The sequence below is a fragment of the Anabrus simplex genome, chromosome 5 (assembly GCF_040414725.1).
Source record: "Anabrus simplex isolate iqAnaSimp1 chromosome 5, ASM4041472v1, whole genome shotgun sequence".
NCBI lineage: Eukaryota > Metazoa > Arthropoda > Insecta > Orthoptera > Tettigoniidae > Anabrus > Anabrus simplex.
In genome coordinates, this window is record NC_090269.1 from 95,155,289 (window position 1) to 95,175,084 (window position 19,796).

Genomic DNA, 19,796 nt, shown 5'->3' on the forward strand with positions numbered 1-19,796 from the left:
ATCTCTGAGATAACGACCAAACAGCGCACTGGAATGGTTTCTAAAATAATCTATCGCATGGAGTTTGTTCTTCGAAATTAAGGAAGATATTTAGAATACGCAAATGAAATACATATAATCTTAACTTGTGTAGTGCATGTATAAATATCTATCTCAGAGAAGTCGATATTGACCCACCGACAACAAATACTACATAAACAGAAGATTAACACCCATAAGTTTGCACCCAAGAATCCAAGGAAACGTGAAACTGAAGAACGCATGGAAACAAGAAAGTGAAAGGATGAGGGTAGCCATTAATGCGTGCATTCAAAAACGCAACAAAATAAACCTATAGGATAAAATATCACAATCCAAAAAAATCTTAAATCAACATAATCCCCTGTTAAGATTTGAGAAAATAAGAAGAATAAAGGTCAAGATAAAGAATACCAATGCTAGATAATGGCTTTACCTACTATTTACAGGTGTAATACAGTGGAACCTCGATATCTCGAATCATATCGGGAGCTAAATTTTATTTCGAGTTATCGACATTTCGAGATATAGAGAATACCGTTTTTTAGCATGTAGAACACATAATTGAATCATATGCACAGGCTTATACTGAATACATTATTTTTAACAGTATTTAAAATATACAAACTCTATTTTGCGGCATCATTTTAATTATAACCCTTATTATAGTAACTTTTTAGAAGACAGGATACAGTACATACAGTAGTGAAACAAGAACATACCGCCGTTAACACCTTTGGAAAAACCCATTCGTCTCTTCAGTTTGTTACTACGCTGAAACTTCTCGTCAATATCACGCAGCCGAGACTCGTAAATGGAGCTTGTCATCCGCGACTTCGAGGGTTGTTATCGTACGTTACCAGTAATTAACTCACAGCGAGGCTTCGCCGATTTTCCGATCAGTAGAAGATTTAGTTTTTCGGTTGCCGTCATATTAGCTCCCAGCATCATTCTAACCCTTTCTTTACTTGTTAACTGTTCGTCATAAACCACAAATGCCGTATTGCAGAGTTAATGTTGCACAAAATTCGAGTTACAGAGTATGTTTTTACTTCAAAGAAGGAAATGTTTGCTTCAAGAAATCAAGAAATTCGAGTAACCACGTTTCGAGTAAAACAGAAATAAATACACGTGAAGGATGGGAAAAACGGCCGGGAAATTTAAGTTACTTCGAGATACTGAAAATTCGAGTAATGGAGTTTCGAGATATCGAGATTCGACTGTATGTAGTAATATATTGTTTCTCAAGTCTTGTGAGTAGTGCTTTGGTGAGAATTTTGCTGGCAACTGGTAACAGTGATATCCCTCTGTAGTTAGTGACATCGATTTATCCCCCTTCTTATACAAGGGGTGTAGTATTACACACTTCCACTCGCCAGGAACGTTTTCTGTGATCCACATCTCTTCAATAATTTTGTGAATTTGCTGAGTTTGGCTATTATCACCTATTTTTCACATTTCAGTTGTTATACAATATTTGGCCCAGTATGCATAGAATGGGTGTGTATGAAAAGGTCTCCTGAGTTATACTAGAATTCTGAGAAAATATCACACACTATGAGAAAAAGACGATTGAAATTGTACGGCCATATCCAAAGAACGGACAATGAAAGAAAATGATATTTCATTATGCCATCTCGCTGAAAGTCAAGAATAATTGGATAATCGAAATTGAAAAAGACGTTCAAGAAATCAGTATAACAGTTGGAATTATATGTGACCTGTCTAGCTTTAGAACGTTGCTGAACAAACATCATTTTGCTGAAACACCTAAGATGAGAACCATGGAAGGAAGCACGGAAGAAAAATCACGCGAGAGAACGAAGAGATTCTGGGAAAAGAGGAAAGCAAATTCATCTACTAAATGAGTTCAATCGCACTCCTTAGTTGGGCACAACGATGTGGGGGAAAAGAAAAGATCGATATCGTTCCAGGCAGTAATCAGGAATTACACAACTGTAATTAAACCAGAGGATCAGAATGTTTTAACGTTCAACAAAAGATGCGGGTGGGGGCGGTAGAATAACACCCACGCTCTCCCCTGCCTGTCGTAAGAGGCGGCTGAAAGAGCCCACAGGGGCTCAGAACTTTGCAGCGTGGGTTGGCAACCACGTAGCCCTTAGATGGGTCCTGGAATTGCTTCTACTTACTTGTGTCAGACTCCTCAGTTTCATCTATCCTATCCGACCTCCCATGGTCAAGTCTTGGTCTTTTCCGAACCCGACGGTATCAGAACACTCTAGGCCTAAGGAGTCTTTCATTTTCACGCCCTTCGTGACGTTTGTCTTTCTTTGACCGGTACCTTCATTTTTCGAAGTGTCGGATCCCTTTCATTCTCTCTCTCTCTCTCTCTCTCTGATTAGTGTTATATAAAGGATGGTTGCCTAGTTGTACTTCCTCTTAAAATAATAATAACCACCACCACCACATGTGACCAAGAGGAACTGGGAAAGAAAAGAAAATAATTTGGAAAATTTTCAGACCCCAAAAGAATAAATATGTCTGGATGAAGAGCAAAACTGAAGACCTCTACCACAACACAGAGAAAATTACAGGCACAATTAAAAGGCGAAGACTACAATTCTATGGTCACCTTTACAGAATGAACGACGAGAGGCTAAGAAGATTTTTAATTACATCTCCAAATAAGAAGAGATACGGTGGGATCTACAAAGCCTTTCTGCAGATATTTCGCTTTTGCAACTTCGACCTCAAGCTCAGAAATTGTTGCCAAAGGAACAGAGGCAGGCAATCAGCCGACGTATGAAGACGTTCTGGGGAAAGAAAATAAAAAAGAAACATACTGTGCCATAGTCTTAGGTTCCAAGCGGTTTGTAATTGGCCAAAATTCTTTAATTATATATGTAGGCCCTATATAAAATAATACATTGTCGGTTACTTGTTTTGCATCACCCTGTTGTTCTGTACTGCACTTTATTTCAACAACCTATCGGTCCAGAAATTGGTATTTACGACGCCCTTGAACAAACGCCAGTAATAAAGGATGATTGACGATTTCATTCGTCGGCTTCTCTAAAGTGCGTCTGGTAAAAAAAAAAAAAATCTTGATTCCATTCCTTGCAGCCTCCATGGCTCAGGCGGCAGCACACCCCCTCTCACCGCTGGATAGCATGATTCAAATCCCGGTCACTCCATGTGAGATTTGTGCTGGACAAAGCGGAGGCAGGGCAGGTTTTTCTCCGGGTACTTCGGTTTTCCCTGTCATCTTTCATTCCAGAAACACTCTCCAATATCATTTCATTTCATCTGTCAGTCATTAATCATTGCCCCAGAGGAGTGCAACACGTCTCGAGAGCCGGCACAATTCCTATCCTCGCCGCAAAATGGGGGCTTCATTCATTCCATCCCTGACCCGGTCACTGACTGGAAAATAGGTTGTAGGTTTTCATTTTCCATTCCTTGCAGGGGTATTTAATTGCTCCGCCAATAATTTGCCGTAAGTTACTTTTCCTGGCTCCCAAATCATTGCTAATTAAATCCACAGTTCCATTTTTATCTAAACTTTCTAACGCGCAAAGTTTATGCTCCGTTTTCTTTTCCCTGCGTTCATTTTAGTCACTAAAATAGTATACGTGCTTACTGCACCGAAATAAATAAGCAAACTGACGGTTATCTCAATTATCTTCCTGATCATTATAGGCTGATGATCACTCTAGGTTTTGTACCTTACAAAAACAATCATCACAACGACGACCATCATCGCCATTTAACTCGTTATCACGAGGATTGAACAATATTTTCATGTCAGCTACGTTCGACGTTAACGGGCTTAAGACTAAACATCTAAATTCGTCGTGAGTACCTCTGTTATAGTCCGTACGGTTACAATGTGTGAGAAGTCGAAATGATTTTGTTATGTAAAGGTTTTAGATGGAACAAATGCGTATTTCCTTCCAGAGATGTTTGGAAGTTGATGGAAATATAATCGCGAGTATCCCCTTTATTATTATTATTATTATTATTATTATTATTATTATTATTATTATTATTATTATTATTATTATTATTATTATTATTACTAACGTAAACGTGCGTAAATCATAAAAGATCGGAAATTACTTTTTCTTTTTTGCTAGTTGCTTTACGTCGCACCGACACAGATAGGTCTTATGGCGACGATGGGACATGGAGGGGCTAGGAGTGGGAAGGAAGCGGCCGTGGCCTTAATTACGGTACAGCCCCAGCATTTTCCTGGTGTGAAAATGGGAAACCACGGAAAACCATCTTCAGGGCTGCCGACAGTGGGGTTCGAACCCACTATCTCCCGAATACTGGATACTGGCCACACTTAAGCGACTGCAGCTATCGAGCTCTGTAAAATTACATTTTATGAAACTATTGTTATGTGCACTTTTCGATACAACTGATATTAACGGAGAAATGTGACACTTCCTCTCTTGGTCCCCTTAATATTGCTACGCCACTGTATATTAAGCAAATAATATATAGCATAGTGCACTCTCCGGATATCACTGAACGTAAATACTGAGTTTCAAGAAATTCTGCCTTGCCGTTTCCCCGCGACGTTCACACAACCAACCAGCCAAGCAACCAGACGGATGGATGGACAAATTAATAATAATAATAATAATAATAATAATAATAATAATAATAATAATAATAATAATAATAATACCGGGCGAGTTGGCAGTGCGCGTAGAGGCGCGCGGCTGTGAGCTTGCATCCGGGAGATAGTAGGTTCGAATCCCACTACCGGCAGCCCTGAAGATGGTTTTCCGTGGTTTCCCATTTTCACACCAGGCAAATGCTGGGGCTGTACCTTAATTAAGGCCACGGCCGCTTCCTTCCAACTCCCAGGCCTTTCCTATCCCATCGTCGCCAAAGACCTATCTGTGTCGGTGCGACGTAAAGCCGCTAGCAAAATAATAATAATAATAATAATAATAATAATAATAATAATAATAATAGAGTGGTTTTACGTCCCACTACTATATTTGTATAGTTTACCGAGACGCCGAAGTGCAGGAATTTTGTTCCGTAGGAGAATTTTTACGTGCCAGTAAATCTACTGACACGAGGCTGACGTATTTGAGCACCTTCAAATGCCACCTGACTGAGCCAGGATCGAACCTGCCAAGTAGGGCTCAAAGACCAACGTTTTACCGCCTCAGATACACAGGCCGGCAGGATAGACAAAAATTGAACTAAACTTACTTTCGTCTTGTGTTTGCATAATCTAAGATAAAAACGAAGTATGAGGCAACAATTTCAACTGTACAAACAAAATTATAACTTTATATTTATACATATGGTAACGTTTGTTGGAACGGGTTAACTCATTAGTGTTTATGGGTGGAACCCATGTGACAACTTTACGTCCAACTATAGAGATTTGGAAAGCAATGTTTACGATTCGAAGTAACATATATCTTTTTATAATCCACTTTAAATATTTTAAAACCCCATTCAATTGAAAACAGAAAATTGTGTGAATTAAATCATTAATATGAAACAAGTAATATATATAATCCAATTTAAATATTTAAAAAACCCGATTCAAGTAAAAACAGAACATTGTGTGAATTAAATCTTTAATATGAAACAATTTTTCATGTTTCATGTGTCTTAGTTTATCCACAAACTGACCAACCCAATTTCACTAAATGAGGTCATTCACACGTACCGCCTCTGTGTCGGTATTGTTAAAATATTGAACAACATGATTATGACGATTAATGATGATGATGAGCTTGCTATTTAAATTTATTCATTTAATAAGTGCCCGCCTCCGTAGCATAACAGCGCTATTACCTGCCGTCCTTCAGCTCAATTAATGTAATTGTGACTCCTATTAGTAGTGCTCTTTTAGCGGAACACGTAGCAGGCGGGACCCTCACTCCAGCCGTTAGATCCACTACCATATTATGTGAAGACTTGGTTGTTTTCTGGAAGGCGTTCAGAAGATGACGCCAACTCCTGGAAAAGAAAAATGGCAACTGAACCTCATCGCTGTGAATTCATGTGGAAAATGCTGAGAAGTTACGTAAGTACCGGTAGTTCATATTTTCCAACTAAAGCCATGGCCGATATCAAGTATTAATGCAAATATGAGAAGGTCCTTATGAATGAAATGAATTAGAAAAGAATTAGCTTGCTGTATTGGAAGCACTGAGGAGGAAGAGAGCACAGCGGCAGACCTCGTTCCTGCGTCCTAAAATAAAGCCGTGTATGCTTATACGATTACGGTGGCGTTTCGCTCACTGGGATGGCCTATAAAACGTCCTTGAAGGAACACACACACACGCTTGCATCCTTTCAACACTCGTTATTCAAGCGTGTTTTAAGAATCACATAAATCCTTCCGAACCGAGCGGCTGCCCGCACTTACACAATGCTGTTACGTAAGAGGCAGCCTCACAACAGGATAATGTTGAAAGTAATTAGGAAATAATAACCTTAAGATACATTGATTTCCGCCATGATATGCAGTGCGTTAGGAATATTACAAGATTTATTATTAATTTATTATTTAATGGTTGTAGCAGATAAGTGGTAAATACTCATAATGATGGTTTTATATGTAGTTTATATCACGACTTATTCTATTACAGGTATTCGAGTTTCAACTTTACTGAAAGTCATATTCAGCCTATATATACAGCAAAAATACCATACTAAGTTTTCCAACATAAATGAAGACTCTACAGAAACGTCTTAAAAACTAAGGCGTATATAAATAAAACATAAATAAGAAACATTTATTTTTAAAAACCCGCTGAACAAACCTTCTGTAGTATGAACAATTAGACGTCAACGCAAGGTACAGACGAATGAGAATTGGGTAGCAGAAATAAGCTGTTAAGGGGTGGAAGTGTACAATGTATTAATCAGAGTGTGTTCAGGACAGAAATTGTGTTCATAAACATGTCTCTTGGTTATTTTTGACACACTTTAGTATTTCTGTAATTTCTAAAGAATTTAATATGGATCCTTCGGTTTCAATTTTGAGATACTAATTCGCATTGAAGGAAAGATTGTTTGTTATGAGATGTTTGGCGAACTGTGACTCAGTGGGCTTACGTAATTTTCATGTTCTTACAGCCTGATTTTAAAGTTTCGCCCTGTCTGATCTAAGTAAACGGAGTTGCAGTCACCGAACTGTAATTTATATACACCACTTTTATTTTCCACCCTGACGGAATCTTTTGTTTTCGATAATTTTGAGAAATAAGAACTACATTTAAACGCTACAGAATAATCCTGTCTTTGTAGCAGAGTTCCTAGTTTTTCAGAAATTGAACCGTAGCATGGTTCCTTTTCTTGATGGTGTGACTTATGCACTGAAATCATATTTAATTTCTTTTGTTTTTGTGTTACGCATTTGTCAATGAGATTTATCTTGTATCCTTTACTCACAGCAGGAATGTCTTTAATAATCTGAAATTCTTTATCGAAATCTGGCTGATTTTGAGGTACAGGAAGAAGTCTGTGAATCGTGTTATGGAAAGTAGCTGACTTGTATTGAAAGCGGTGGCATAATTTATCTGGAATTATTAAGTCCGTTGAAGTGGGTTACCTGTAGATGCCAAAGGTGTGCATATTTTGAGAGTGGTCAACAGTTAAATACAGAAAATGTCATTTGAAATTGCTTTCAGTTTCAAGAGTGAACCGCAAGAAAGAGTGACAGGAACGGAGTATCCGAAGTAATTTCTGAACTTGTCGGTTGGTACCTTTATACAAGCATATTATGTAACGAAACAATTATAATGTACAATGTCTTTAATGAGAGGATCCGATGATGAGGAATTATTCAGTTCTTAGCTCGTGAAAATGTTAAACCCACAGAAATCTTGCGTAGATCGTATGCACAGCTCTGTGGTGTTACACTTGCGAAGTTCTTACAAGTTTTTTCGTGAAAGTTGGGTGGTAACTTCTAACCGCACTCTCACACGTCGGCCCAGAACCTGCATTACGCCGCAGACATTATAAGTGTTCAAGAACTTCTTCATAACGACATATGAAAAATTATCCTAGCAAATGGAATAAATTATGGAAGGCGTAGACAATCGTGAAAAAGGAGTTGGCTTTAAACATAGTCACTTCAAGGTGGGTGCCAAGAATTTCCAATGCAAATCAGAAATGTAAGAGCTAAAAATTCCTCACAAGCTATCAGATCGCTTCGAAGTCGAATAAGAATCATTTTCGATGGACATTCTGACCTACGATGAAACATGGGTATACCGCTAGAACTAAGGGATCTAGGGTTCGGAGTGGGGTGCTAAAAGGGAAAGTTTTTGTGAATGTCAAAACCCATTTGTCAGCAGGGATGATTCTCATGGCCGTTATTCGGGATACTCAAGGTGTTATACAATTCGATTTTCTACTTAACGACGAAATGGCAATGTTTCTTACTACCATGAACTTTTGAGCACGGTTAGAGAAGCTATCGTTCCAAAAGACGCAAAATTTCCACGTAGTTATCACACCCACCCACCCACCCCACACACACACACACACACACACACACACACACACACACACACACACACACACACACACACACACACACACACACACACACACACACACTCTCTCTCCCTTCGTACTCCAAGTTTATCACCATACAACCATTTCTTTGGACACCTGAAGAAAAACTGAAGGTGGAAATAAATTTCCAACGACGAAGAGGTTCAAGACTTCGTGTGCAATTATCTATGTACTCGTCCAACATTGTTCTTTAATGAAGGAAACAATGAACTGCCAGAAATATAGAAAAAATGTGAAGACATTAGTCGAGGCTATGTAGAAAAATATTTTTGTTTCTGTTTCGACGTGCACGAAGGAAAGTATTGAAGGTGGTGCTGAAAAATATATATCATTTTGTCTTCTATGACATAATAAGATTCGGAATTACCTGTTAAATTTCTGTATGTTTCATTTATATTGAGTGACTAAACGTATTATTAATTATTTTTTAACTGGTAATTTGAAGTATTCTCACCAAAGTGCATCATCATATGCTGCAGGTTCTTTTCAGAAAGTATAGACGTAACCCAACAAATATCTCCAAACAGAATAGAATCCATAAGGCTAGTAAAATGTATCAATGGTGTCTGTGTCCATAAACATGGGCACTGTAGCTCAAAGGGTAAAAAATGATTATATAATTTATGTATTTTTATTATAGTTGTATCTTTTATAGTAGGATTATTTGTCCTGACTCTAATATGTAGTAACAATTTCGAAGTTCTAGATGAAGTAGTTCTTGAGAAAATGTAGCTTTTTCAGAAATCACAGTCAAATTACTATGTTGTTTACTAAAGGTCATTACTTCCATGCTTTGTTTACCGAGCTCAATGCCAAACAAGTTCAGACGTCAATGCAGCCAAACTATGTAACACCATATCCGCTACAAAAACAAGACGAACCACACCCCTTTTTTTTTTTTTGCTAGGGGCTTTACGTCGCACCGACACAGATAGGTCTTATGGCGACGATGGGATAGGAAAGGCCTAGGAGTTGGAAGGAAGCGGCCGTGGCCTTAATTAAGGTACAGCCCCAGCATTTGCCTGGTGTGAAAATGGGAAACCACGGAAAACCATTTTCAGGGCTGCCGATAGTGGGATTCGAACCTACTATCTCCCGGATGCAAGCTCACAGCCACGCGCCTCTACGCGCACGACCAACTCGCCCGGTGACACACACACACACACACACACACACACACACACACACACACACACACACACACACACACACACACACACACACACACACTCTTTTAGAGCAAATAGTTCCCGTCTAACGAAATTTGAGTTACATCATTTCTTACGTGGTTGACACGCCCATGAACCTGCCATGATGTTAGAACGAGTCTTCTCATTGCACTATGCGTCGATTGTGCACTCATTTTTAATGGAACAATTTCTCATAGTAAGTGTATTCTTTTGTATATCAAATGCGTTCATATAAATACTGCTTAGTGTTTTCACATTTCTCAGAAGTTGAAAAATGAATAATTGTATTGCGTTTTATTCAAAAACAAAGCCGTATTACAAATTAGGGGCAGATTTTTTTTTTTTTTAACAATCTGCTTTACGTCGCGCCGACACAGGTAGGTCTTACGGCGACGATGGGATAGGAAAGGGCTAGGAGTGGGGAAGGAAAGGACCGTGGCCTTAATTAAGGTACAGCCCGAGCATGTGCTGGTGTGAAAATAGGAAACCACGGACAACCATCCTCAGACCTGCCAACAGTGGGATTCGAAACCACTACTCCCGCATGCAAGCTGTCGGCTTCGTGACCCAAACCACGCAGCCACTCGCTCGGTCGATTTTTAAATATTACGGCACAGAAAATATCAGGGTTAACATGTTAACAATTTAAAACAAACACTCTTGTTTCATTCTAAACTAGTTTAATAAATGATGACGTATTATGAATCCTGTCGCAAAATGAACAATGATTTCTTACATCCTTTCCTGTCAGATAAAACATATTTGCTTTAATTGTATGTATTACAATTACGATAGCGATTTAGTGGCTGACTGTCTGGCAGGCCGCCACTATTATCACCTGATTCATTCCCCCCCTTTCACTACCACACACACGACGCCTGAAGGACAGGCAACCTACACAGCAGTGCACCGAGTTGATCGCTCCTGAGTCTGCCGAGGCGGAAGTTTGGATAGACATATCGTGCTGAACTGGCAGCGTCTCACTTCTCGGGTTCGATGCACAGCACCTGCTTCCTAGCAGCTCCATGTCTGTCTCCACAAATGGAGGACGCGGCCAATTTTTCTACTGGCAGCCGTGATCCTTGACAAGGTTCTTTGAACTGTGCCGCAAATAAGAACAACAGTCAAAATAGAGTCTAAGCGTCTACTTGATTATCAGTGGCCTGGGTTCTATCGCAATGCTCGACTTCTATTTTCATTCTTTTTACATCCAAAGAATCAGTGATGAAAAAAGCGGGCTGTTCCGTTTAAACATCTCAATCAAAACGTCTTGGAACATAATACAGTGCTGAAAAAGTTTTGCATATTCAGGTTTAGTGCGATTAAAATCCCCGACCCGGCAGGGAATCGAACCCAGGACTCTCTGAACCACAGGCCTCAACGCTGACCATCCAGACAAAGACATGGACACCGAAATAAGATCATGCTAGACAAAAAATAGTGAACAACCAAAGGAAACACACTACTTCTTCTGGCGCCGTCTCCTCACGTACGGTTGGCGACCATCATTACTATTTTGCGCTTCCCGTATGAGGGTTTCCGTATCGTGAATGTCGAACCACTAGCGGAGGTCCCGCGCCCACCGGGCTCAGTGCCTCAAATTGGTTGGGTCGAAACCGGAGCGATCAAGTGGTATTTGGGGGTGCTCAAATACGTCAGCCTCGTGCCAGTAGATTTACTGGCAAGTACAAGAATTCCTCTTCATCATCGGATGTCGGCTAACATGAGATCGATCTGACGTTTATTGATTGTAACACGAAACAATGGCTGATATGTATAAAAGTCGAGTAGTTGCTGCCAGTATCCACTCGAGAGTCAAAAAGGGAAAGAGAGTTCACTCAGAGGAGACACGCAGAAGAAGTCGTTGCAGCAAACAAGTGCATACTCGTAGCGTTTAGAACAGGACGGTGACGGTGGTGATTATTGCTTTAAGAGGAAGTACAACTAGGCAACTATCCTCTTAAAAGACGAAAAATATGGAAGGTGTCCGACACTTCGAAAAATGAAGGTATCGGCAAGAGTAAGACCAGGGCCACGAAGGGCGTGAAAATGAAAGTTTCCTTAGGCCTCGCAAAACCTAATACCGTCGGAGTCGGAAAAAACTAGGGTTGACCAAGGAAGGTCGGGTAAGGTAGATGAAAGTGAAGAGCAATGCCAGAACTCAGCTAAGGTCCCCGTGGCCGCCGACCCACGCTTGCAAGTTACAACATCGTCGTTGCACCAGCAAAAAAAGCTATGTGATAATATTTCTGGAGAAATACTGCCCCGCAGCACATATATTATGAAGAGCGAGAATTCCTTGGCAATATTCGAACAATCGACGGAACCTTACTGGCCAAAGTTCCAAGCTAAAATATTTCACATAGAGATTTCTGCAGGTGCAATGACTATATATATATACGATCTGCTTTACGTTGCACCGACACAGAGAGGTCCTATGGCGACGATGGGACAGAAAAGGGGGTAAGAGTAAGAAGAAGCGACCGTGGCTTTACTTAAGATACAGTCCCAACATTTACCTGACATGAAAACGGGAAGCCACGGAAAACCATCTTCAGGGTCGCCAACAGTAGGGTTCGAACTCACTATCTTCCGAAGCAAGCTGACAGCAACGTGACATAAACCGCGCAGTCATTCGCTCTATTATTCCATGTTAAGAGGCCCCAGGGCTTTAGAGCACGAGTCATCACAGTTCATCATCGTATCCTTACTTCGTCTTCTTCCTGACCTATACACCAGTCAACTGGAGTCGACAAGTGATCTCGATCTGGCCCAATTTTACAGCTAGATGCCCTTCCTGGCATGAGGGATGTATTCACTATTGCATACTTCTGTGGTGGTTGTCAGTGTACCATAGCATAGGCTTAACAACAGGTCTGTCTTTGTGCAACAGGGGAGGGTGATATCAGTGGCGTCCTGCTCGGCACTCGACTACTGAATCCGTATCGTAATTATAATACATACATTTCAATTAAATGTTTTATTTTAAAGGATAATAATAATAATAATAATAATAATAATAATAATAATAATAATAATAATAATAATAATAATAATAATAATAATAATAATAAAGAGGCAGCGAAATTAATCTGACAGACCAAAAGGAAATTCGAGAAAGATCAACTACTAGAAATTGAAAAGGACTTTGAAAAAAAACACACACGAAATTTCTACAAGAACTTCAAAACAAAGCTAACAGGGTATCAGCCACAAAACCTTTGCTTTAAGAAAGTAAATGGGCAATTTGTATTGAACAATCAAGAGAACTGCACTGAACTTGCAAGGTATTTTGAAGAACTGCTTAACTGCCCAGAGCCAACACAAAGATTTCCACCGCAGGAACCTGACTTCACAAACCCAAATTCAGTACCACCGGATGAAGAAGAAATTACCAGACAGATAAAACGACTTAAAATTAATAAAGCTGCAGGTGAGGATGGGATCATAGCAGAAATTCTCAAATCAGCAGGCCCAAATACTATAAAAGAATTCACCGGTATCATCCAAGAGATTTGGGAAACAGAACAAATTCCAGAAGATTGGAAAAGTGCACTAATTCATCCTTTACATAAGAAAGGAGACAGAACAGACGTAAATAACTACAGGGGAATCTCATTGGTATCTGTTGCCTACAAAATTTTATCTCAGTGCCTTCTCGATAGAGCCCAACAGCAACTAGAACCAAAAATTGGAGAATATCAAGCAGGTTTCAGACCAGGCCGTTCATGTCCAGAGCAAATTTTGAACCTAAAGTTAATCCTAAGGCATCAGAGAATTTGTAGCAAAAATGTAGTTTGTACTTTTGTTGATTTCAAAAAGGTCTATGATTCAGTTGATCGTCAATCACTGTTTCAGATATTAAAAGAACAGGGTCTAGACCGGAAAACACTCGCAATTGTAAAAGAGACATTGACAGACACAAAATCTAAGGTTAAATTCTTTGGGGGAAATCTCAGACCCTTTTCCGATCAAAACGGGAGTAAGACAGGGAGATGGGCTCTCTCCACTACTCTTCAACTGCGTCCTTGAAAAGGTAATACAGGAATGGCGCAAACAGAAGTCTGTCCTGGCAATCTTAACTCGTGACGTTTCAACAGCCATAAACCAGATCGAACTCCTGAAAGAAACAGCGGAAAAAGTCGGCCTCCAAATATCGTTTGAAAAAACTGAATATATGACCTGCAACAAAGAAGCCCCTAAATTCATGGAGACAAAATATGGCAAAATAAAACGGGTCCAGCAATTCAAATATCTCGGTGAAATAATTCAGAAGAATGGAATGGAAACAAAAGCCAATGAAGTTAGATGCCAAAAAATGCAAACTGCGTATAGACTCACCCAAAATATCTATAACAAAAAGTGTCTCTCCAAGCATGCAAAACTAAGACACTATAATACAGTTATAAAACCAGAATGCCTCTATGGATCAGAGACACTAATTTTGAACAGGAAAACTGATCTAGAAAATATTCAGAAAAAGGAACGCAAGATTATTAGAAAAAGTTAGGCCCAAAACTCGTAGATGAACAGTACCGCCTTAGAGGGAAACAGGAAATCAAACAATTTTCTAACATTCACAGCGACATCAGAAAACGCAGATTAAGATTCTTTGGACATATAAAAAGGATGAACCCAGATAGACTTACCAAGCAAATAGTTGAATTTTATGAAAACCGAAGTAAAGCCAAAACGAACACAATAAAATGGATTGGCGAAATTAAAACAGATCTCAAACTGGCAGGAATTACACCTGAAGACATCCAAAGCCGGGTTATCTTCAGAACCAAAGTTCATAAGTGGCAAGTTGACCAAGAGGAAAAACCAAAGAAGAAGACCGGAACAACATAGTCTCAAGAGAGAAAAGAAGCACACAGCAAACGAATGAAGGAAGTGTGGGCACAAAGAAAGGCAAATGCCTGTCTCTAAGTACTTTGCGTAGTCCTAATGGGCTCATTCGCAAAATATATAAAACATAATAATAATAATAATAATAATAATAATAATAATAATAATAATAATAATAAACAGGAGCTTATGCCTTATCGAGGATCTTGGAGAAGTCATCCTCGTGAACAGACGAGATTTCCTTCTGAAGATGCAGAGCAAACTTCTCTGCAAAACGAAAAAAAAAAAAAGATTCACCTTACTTTCATGACACGGCATAAGCCCAAAACCCCTATATCATGTCTATAAGTACGGGTCGTGAAAGCATCAATGGTAACATTATAATAATACTTGTATGACCTCTCTTATCACGTGCGGGCGTTTTGATTCGACGCAATCTACGCTGCCTGCACGTCAATTTCGACATTCCGTTTTACTCTACCGATGGCAGAATAAACCGAATCTCACTTGGGCGATCTACGGTTGAGTTGTAATTAACTATGTCGATTAAAGACCAAATATGTCACCAGAGACGTTTAAATGCCGACATCATACGACAAAGTGTCAAAGGGACTTCTTTCCTCCCTTCGAAAATCCGACAACCTCCGCTGGTTTTGAACCCGCGGTCTTGAGATTCGAAGGCCAACACTCTACAACTGATCCACAGAAGGAGCTTGGGACAAGAATCATAATACTATTTATAATATAATACAATAGTTTAGAACGAAATAGCTGGTTTTGTTTTAAGTAATTGTGTACCGGTGCGTGAAGACAATGATCTTTCCTCTGGCATAATATTTTTTTTAAATTGAACTCAACAGTATATTTGGGTCATATTATTATTGTGTTTAATACATGTCTAATAATAAATGAAAGTACTGATACATTTTATACATGTATATTAGCTTTTTTTCTTTCTTTCTTGATCTGTTTACCCTCCAGAGTCGGATTTTTCCTTGGACTCAGCGAGGGATCCCATCTCTACCACCTCAAGGGGAGTGTCCTGCGGTGAGACTTTCGATAGGGGATACAACAGGGAAGGAGGACCAGTACCTCGCCCAGGCGGCCTCATCTGCTATGCTGAACAGGGGCGTTGCGGGGGAATGGGAAGATTGGAAGGGACAGACAAGGAAGAGGGAAGAAAGCGGCCGTCCGTAGCCTTAAGTTAGGAACCAACCCGGCATTTGCCTGGAGGAGAAGTGGGAAACCACGGAAAACCACTTCCAGGATGGCTGAGGTGGGAATCGAACCCAACTCTACTCAGTGGACTTCCCGAGGCTGCGTGAACCCCGTTCTAGCCCTCGTACCACTTTTCAAATTTCGTGGCAGAGCCGGGAATCGAACCCGGGCCTCCGGGGGTGGCAGCTAATCACACTAACCACTACACCACAGAGGTGGACACATGTAAACACACAAAACAAAATTAATTCTTCGACTTGATACATATATACCATTCAAAAGCAGTATTTCTTTCAACAGCAAAATAAATTATTGTATTAAAATCAAGACGAAAATTGCAAAAATAATAAAAATTAATAAACTACCATACGTCGTAACTCCGAATTATACTTGTTGTCCCAGTATTACAATATAATTCTTTACTTTATTTATTGTAAGAGAAACATATTTTTGCTGTGCACAGCGGTGAATAAATAGTCTCCATCCGTATGCACCCCCACCACTGCTCAGCTGTCGACGTGGTGTACAAAACAACACTACAAGCCAGTTGACGAGGATTGGTCCAGAAGCATGAAAGAGCTTCCACTCGCAACTGACAGTGGTAGTTTCACTGGACTCCCAAAGCAACGCATAACACCACCGCTGTGGATGAAGGAGGACGCGATTTTCAGGCTGGTTTTGTTAACGTCGTAACGAATAGTAAATTGTGTTTTCTAAATCTCAATTGCCAGACGTTAGGCCACAAAAAAATCAGGAGTAATCAATCAATGTACACCGGAAATAAAATCTTAGCTTGGCGCAGATTTTACACCGGCAGTTAAAACAATTAAAAGTAGAGCCAAAACCAAGCCCACTATTCTGTAACTGAGGGTAAAGGACTTCCTTTAATTTTTATCATTTGTATTTTTGCTAGCGGTTTAACGTCACATACAGAATGTTTTTGGCGACGTAAAGATGGAAAAGGGCTAGGATTGGGATGGAAGCGGCCGTCGATTATATTAGGGTACAGCCTGGTCTGAAAATGGGAAACCACGGTAAACCATCTTCAGGGCTCATCCCCGATTCCGTATGAAGAGATGGGTCGAAGGGGGTAGATAAACAGCAAAAGTAATATTTTCCGTCAAAATTGTACCCAAAGTTGTGATTGGAAATCTGAATATTCAAATGTAATTTGTTGCTTTACGCATTCCTGGTGATGAGCTAAAAGGGACAGATAGTCGATATCGCGCATGTATTTTACCCCAGTTCAAGGTGAGCAACGTTTCTTAGACGTAAACCAACAAAATGGCCTTACAACATACAGGTTTTACGTCCAGGCGTCGTTAATGAATCGAAATGCTCCCTTTCTGGTCAAGTAGTCAAAGGAATGCATGTAAAGATGGAATACTTTTCCTCGTCAAGTTACCGTAGTGATCAATCATGGTTAGTTAAAAGTGAAGTACCCATTCTGGCTAATTGCTAAATCCAAAAACAAACAAAAAACTGATAGCGCTATAACATGACTGATTCGTTCTACGGCCCTTCTGTAATCTAATGAGTTTGTTGCAAGAACTGAACATGATTACGAGGGTATTTAGGGATTGTAGTAAGGATGTAAATGAGAGGGCATATAAGTCTCTGGTAAGGCCCCAGCAGAGCATGATTCCAATGTATGGGACGCTCACCAGGAATACTTGATTCGAGAACTAGAAAAAATCCCAAAGAAAAGCAGCTCGTTTTGTTCTGGGCGTTTTCCGACAAAAGAATAGCGTTACGAAAGTGTTGTACAGTTTAGGCTGGCAAGACTTGGGAGAAAGGAGACGAGCAGTTTGACTAAGTGTTGCGTATGTTCCGAGCTGTCAGCGGAGAGATGGCGTGGAATGATATTAGTAGACGAATACGTTTGAGTGGTGTGTTTAAAAGTAGGAAATATCACAATATGAAGATAAAGTTGGAATTTCAGAGAACAAATTGGGGCAAATATTCATTTATAAGTAGGGGAGTTAGGGATTGGAATAATTTAGCAAGGGAAATGTTCAATAAATTCCCAAATACTTTGCAATCATTTAAGAAAAGGTTAAGAAAACAACAGATAAGAAATCTGCCACCTGGGCGACTGCTCTAAATACAGATCAATGTTGATTGATGTTGATCCCGTAATCCTCACTGGGAAGTTTTTCCATTTCCTTCATCACCGACGTCCTTTTAATCCCTGCGATGGAAGTACAAAATTAAACATGGTACTATTAACATAGACCGTGGAATTCAACATTACGGATGGCAATCATTATGCCTTAGGAGATTATTACATGTAGCCGGTAGGATGCTTTACGTTCAGTAGCGAGACTCGAGACAAGTGTATCTGTTTACAGAATGAATCCGCTTTGAAACTGATACACGTTCAATCATATCGTTTAACTCTTTTAGATATAAATTAAACTTATAATTGTGAAGTAGTGGGTGAAGTTACTTGGAAGCATTTTATGTAATTTCTTTTAAATAATAAATTAAATTGGCGTTCGTAAAATATTAACTGAAATAGTGTGGATGCATCATGTTTCATTTCTTCCAAACATTAAATAGAATGTAAGAAGTATTTTTATTACATTTAAATGTGTTTTAGTTAACCCTATGACCAATAAACCTAAAATGAAAAAATGAGGTGTATGGATGTGCTTGTAAATTCAACTATTGTTAGTTAAAATTGAAGGATTTAAAATATATGAATTATACAAGTGTCTATGCTAGAACGCCTAAATTCTCCTGTCATAATTAATTGTATGTATGTTGGGTATTCATCCCGAAGGCTGGTTTGATCCTCCACAGCTCCATCAAAAGCTATCATAGACAACCTAGGCGTCACTGAAGAGGCATACTAGGGAAATGAGTGAGGTCGTTTCCCGTTGCTTTCTTCATAATTAATAATTAATTAGTGAATTCTAGAAATTAAAAGGGAAAACAATACGAAGCAATAAATTTGTCATTTTCTGTTCTGTTTCTTTGCATTTTTTGTTACTAATTTGATAGTTACAGCATGCCCCTGTATAACATACTTTTGTTTTTCAAAACCTTAACCATCACTGCCACGATTTCGTGTTTTGGGGGCTTGTGGGTTAGGAGTTTATTGCAAAGAACATCTCCATTCCTGCAGGTCCTTTTGAAGAAAGTACTTTTTAACTGAAAACTGTATCACAGTACTGTCGTGTATCAATAGTGCTTGTAACTTCAAGTATTGTTAGTTAGAATAGAAGGATTTAAAATATCTGAGCGCTCGTCTCGAGCGAAAGAAGGGTGAAGAAAGAAACCTGAGGAAAAACCATTTGCCACGGCTACCATAGCAAGTTCCTTCATCAAATAATACTCCATGTGCAAGGCTCAAGTGCAACTGAACCTCTGTCTCAAAGAACGTCGGACCGGGCGAGTTGGCCGTGCGCGTAGAGGCGCGCGGCTGTGAGCTTGCATCCGGGAGATAGTAGGTTCGAATCCCACTATCGGCAGCCCTGAAAATGGTTTTCCGTGATTTGCCATTTTCACACCAGGCAAATGCTGGGGCTGTAACTCAATTAAGGCCACGGCCGCTTCCTTCCAACTCCTAGCCCTTTCCTATCCTATCGTCGCCATAAGACCTATCTGTGTCGGTGCGGCGTAAAGCCCCTAGAAAAAAAAAGTACGTCGTAGCTAGGAAGGAAGTGAATATTTCATGAGACACAAGACTTAGTTTTTCTAACGGGCATTTATTTGTATTATGAAAGAAATGACCGTAACTGACAGCAAAACACGTTTGATATATATAATTATATGCTTTAACTTCATATTATATTCAAATAAAAGGTGACTAGTTACAACTAGTAAAATCTTTTGTGTACCTAGGCAGCCTCATAACATCAGTTGGATGATGTCAAAAGGAAACTGCAACCAGAAGAGAAATAGAAAGAAATCTCTTGGCTTCTAAGTCATCAACAACACCGAAAAAATTTATAAAAAAAACATTTGATGGACTGTCAGTACACACAC

The 19,796-nt window shown here is 39.5% G+C and overlaps 1 protein-coding gene across 8 annotated transcripts in view; it reads right to left on the bottom strand.

Moving 5' to 3' along the window:
• Mrtf (Myocardin-related transcription factor) overlaps positions 1 to 19,796 on the bottom strand; it is an 814,655-nt gene that overhangs the window by 213,686 nt on the left and 581,173 nt on the right. Inside the window, exon 1 of one of the 8 annotated variants that reach the window (XM_067147016.2) lies at positions 5,812 to 5,850. The exons of the other annotated variants lie outside the window; for them this stretch is intronic. The gene's annotated coding sequence lies outside the window, so the exon portion shown is untranslated. Of the gene's footprint in view, positions 1 to 5,811; positions 5,851 to 19,796 lie in introns of those variants that run through there. 8 annotated transcript variants of the gene reach the window in all.